The 4,155-nt window shown below is 41.4% G+C and overlaps 1 protein-coding gene across 1 annotated transcript in view; it reads left to right on the top strand.

The window, feature by feature from the left end:
- Nucleotides 1–811: 811 nt before the first annotated feature.
- mylkb (myosin light chain kinase b) overlaps nucleotides 812–4,155 on the top strand; it is a 40,046-nt gene continuing 36,702 nt past the window's right edge. Inside the window, exon 1 of the mRNA XM_083524102.1 lies at nucleotides 812–1,098. The gene's annotated coding sequence lies outside the window, so the exon portion shown is untranslated. The remainder of the gene's footprint in view (nucleotides 1,099–4,155) is intronic.

Here is a 4,155-nt window from a genome sequence, read left to right on the forward strand (position 1 = left end):
ACATACATTTTGTTTTATTTTATATTAACTTTTTAATATTAGCTAAGAGTTTTTTATTATTATTTAAGAAAAATCCTGAGGACATCCAACCAATAATTTATGTTTAATAAGTATTGTTCAGGCTGGCTGTGGATCCTAGGACCATCTCGGAAACACTGGCCACAAGACAGGGACAGAACCTGGATGGGATGCACAGTTGGTTTGGATATCGAACAAACGTAAACATGAAAAAAAAATAACATTCCGAGATACACTCAGCATTATCTTTGCCAGGGGTCTAGACAGCGTGTATGTGCATAAACATGTTAAGCACTTTGATCCACAGCACACGCATCACCGACTGCCAATATGTTCACAGAAGATTTCTCTCGACAGACAAAATCCAGTTACTGACGGCAAACAAGGTTCTATGAAATTGGCAAAGGAATCCACAAACCTTTCCACTGATAATAGCCACACTGATAACACGTGAATGCAAAGACTGAGATAACCGAAACCATGTTATCAATAAATAAATGCATTTTCATATTCATATGCTTTGCCTATCTACCAAATTTCATTTTAGCGTGCTTGTACACTGGTAGAAAAGATTTATTGTTTTGATTTTTCCAAAAATATGACAATTAAAAAAAAAAAAAACATCGCAACTTCATAAAGCTCAATTATTAACATTAAAACCAACGTAGATTTAATTAATCCTTTTGAAATGTGTGTGTTGAATCTTTTTCTTTACTTTGTCCAAAAGATTGCAATGGTCTCTTGGCGGAGCTATTATGTATTCATCTATTTTCTCTCTTTCTCTCTCTTGCATGCACACACACAAACACACACACACCAAAACACTCACAGACATTGGTCACCAACAGAATTGTGTATTTTTTTTTTTTTAACAAATTCAAAAGGCACTGTCTACATCATTTAATTTTTTTCACACTGGGATTTTAAATGTTGTGTAAGGAAGGCAAACTTGCTCAGAGGCCTCGGACAAAGGGGGCCATTAAACCCTCTTCGGCTCCAATCTACACGGTGAATAGCAACCATGTTTACAGAGAGCGAGTGGGAGGTTTTCATCTCACAGAATGACATATTATCTGCCTGGTAAGAATGCATTATTTCCTGTTTAGGAGGAACTCGCTGGGATTAAGAGAGAACCCGAAAAAATTGTAATATCCAATCTCCTGCTCTGACTGCCTGTTTTAATATAAGTAGGTTGCAAACTATCTTTGTGTTCGAGATTTACAATTCTGTATTGGTAAATGCCACATGAAAAGTTCTCCAATCTTTTTTCTTTTTTCCTTGTCTACGAGCACTCGCTTCATTTTGACATTAATGCGTGAATATATTTTCAAATGTTTTCCTTTCCTTTTATTTTTTACTGGTCCATCAGGAAATGATTTTTGTATGTTTATTTAGGCTGAACAATTTAGTACTTAATGTGCTACATAGACTCGCTCATTGCTGCAATTATCTAATGCTTTCACAATTATGTAGGTACAGTTTAAGACCTTCAGTTAACCTTCACATCCATCATGAATGGGGAAAGAAATTGACCATGGCATGCTTGTTGGTGCCAGATGTGCTGATTTGAGTATTTTAGAAATGCTGATCTCCAGCGATTTTCACGCAGTGTCGATGCAGTTTGCAAATAACGGTGCAAAAAAATAGTTCTAAAAAATGGCATCGATGAAATTATGCCAGAGGTGTTTAATGGTTGTTCAATATGAGAGAAAGGCAAAAGTAAATCCAGTAACCCCTCTATATATCAATGGTGAGCATAAAAATAAAGCAAAATGTAAAGAATTTAGTTAATTTTGCTACAACTAAGCAGAAGTCTATCCCAGTTTAGCTAAGAACATGAATCTGAGGCTTCAGTGAGCACCAATACAGATACTGTAGATCAGGGGGTCACCAACATTTTTAAAACTGAGAGCTACTTCTTGGGTACCAATTAATGTGAAGGGCTACCAGTTTGATACACACAGTTTTCAGTTTGATCTGAAATAATACATTTTCTCAATTTACCTTTTATTATATCCATCCATCTTCTCCCGCTTATCCGATGCCGGGTCGCGGGGGCAGCAGTCTAAGCAAAGATGCCCAGACTTCCCTCTCCCTAGACACTTCTTCTAGCTCTTCCGGGGGGACACCAAGGCGTTCCCAGCCCAGCCGGGAGACATAGTTTCTCCAGCGTGTCCTAGGTCTTCCCCGGGGTCTCTTCCCAGTGGGACGCGCCCGGAACACCTTCCCAGGAAAGCATCCAGGGGGCATCCGGAACAGATGCCCGAGCCACCTCAGCTGACCCCTCTCGATGTGGAGGAGCAGCGGATCTACTCTGAGCTCCTCCCGAGTGACTGAGCTTCTCACCCTATCTCTAAGGGATCGGCCAGCCACCCTGCGGAGAAAGCACATTTCGGCCGCCTGTATCCGGGATCTTGTCCTTTCGGTCATGACCCAGAGCTCATGACCATAGGTGAGAGTAGGAACGTAGATTGACCGGTAAATCGAGAGTTTCGCCTTGCGGCTCAGCTCTTTCTTCACCACGACAGACCGGTACATCGACCGCATTACTGCAGAAGCTGCACCGATCCGTCTGTCAAACTCCCGTTCCACCCTTCCCTCACTCGTGAACAAAACCCCAAGATACTTAAACTCCTCCACTTGCGGCAGGAACTCCCCACCAACCTGAAGTGGGCAAGCCACCCTTTTCCGACTGAGGACCATGGCCTCGGATTTGGAGGTGCTGATTTTCATCCCAGCCGCTTCACACTCGGCTGCAAACCGTCCCAGTGCATGCTGAAGGTCCTGGTCTGATGAAGCCAACACGACAACATCATCTGCAAAGAGCAAAGACGAAATCGTGTCGTCACCAAACCGGACACCCTCCGACCCCTGGCTGCGCCTAGAAATTCTGTCCATAAAAATTATGAACAGAAACGGTGACAAAGGGCAGCCCTGCCGGAGTCCAACATGCACCGGGAACAAGTCTGACTTACTGCCGGCAATGCGAACCAAGCTCCTGCTTCGGTCGTACAGGGACCGGGCAGCCCTTAGTAAAGGGCCCCCGACCCCATTCTCCCGGAGCACCCTCCACAGGCCGCCGCGAGGGACACAGTCGAATGCCTTTTCCAAATCCACAAAACACATGTGGACTGGTTGGGCAAACTCCCATGAACCCTCCAGCACCCTGTAGGTGCTTTTATTATATGTTATTTTAAATAATTATTGATATTTATCTATGTGAAGACACTGATCATGTTAATGATTTCTCATAATAATTATCAACAATGATTTAACAAAGTAGGAAACAGCTATTTTTAGAAAACGCCCGCGGGCTACTCATGTGGTCCTTGCTGGCTACCACGTTGATGACCCCTGCTTTAGATATTAGATTAGAGGTATTTTTTTATAGAAATATGGAAAAGAGAGGATTACAAGTAGAATGTATATATAATACAGTAGGTGGGCAAAAATACGCAAATATACGTAGTTTGCAAGTAAGGTGCAAAGAACAGAGTGTTTTAAGAATTCTGAGAATTAATAATTGTGCCGTCCCGGTGTGTCAAACAGGTGCAAATATGAATGAAATGTATAACAAAGTCAGTTGGACATTGTGGTCTGCGTTGAGAGTGTATTACAGTTTGTTGATGATTCTGATAGCCTGAGGGTAAAACCTATTCTTCAGATTATTGGTTCTGGAATGAATGAATGAGGTATCGCCTGGCCAAAGGCAGTTTGTTGAAAAGGCTGTGTGCTGGGTGACTGCGATCAGCTGTGATTTTTAGCCTTCCTCAGGCCTTGTGTGTGGTAGATGACCTGTAAGGCTGGGAGTTTATTTCGAAGCTATATTTATATCTAAACCCTTTCTATTATAATAATAATATTTAATTAATTTCTTTCTTTTATGCTATAAGGTATAATGAGATTTAATTAAAACTGTTTCTTTTTGAAGATATACCTTTTTAAGCAGTTTAATCAAAAGCAAACTCTAGTATTTGGGAAAAGGAGCAAACAGTATCTTAATTGCATTTACCAATCAATGAATGTCCACTAGGTGGTTGCTAAAAATCTATGCTATCTGCTGAACCATCACCCAAACCGAACTCTCCAAACAGCCATCAAGAATGCTGTGTGTATCCAGAATACGTGCTTAAGCTA

This window comes from Silurus aristotelis (genome assembly GCF_946808225.1).
Source record: "Silurus aristotelis genome assembly, chromosome: 2".
Taxonomy (NCBI): domain Eukaryota; kingdom Metazoa; phylum Chordata; class Actinopteri; order Siluriformes; family Siluridae; genus Silurus; species Silurus aristotelis.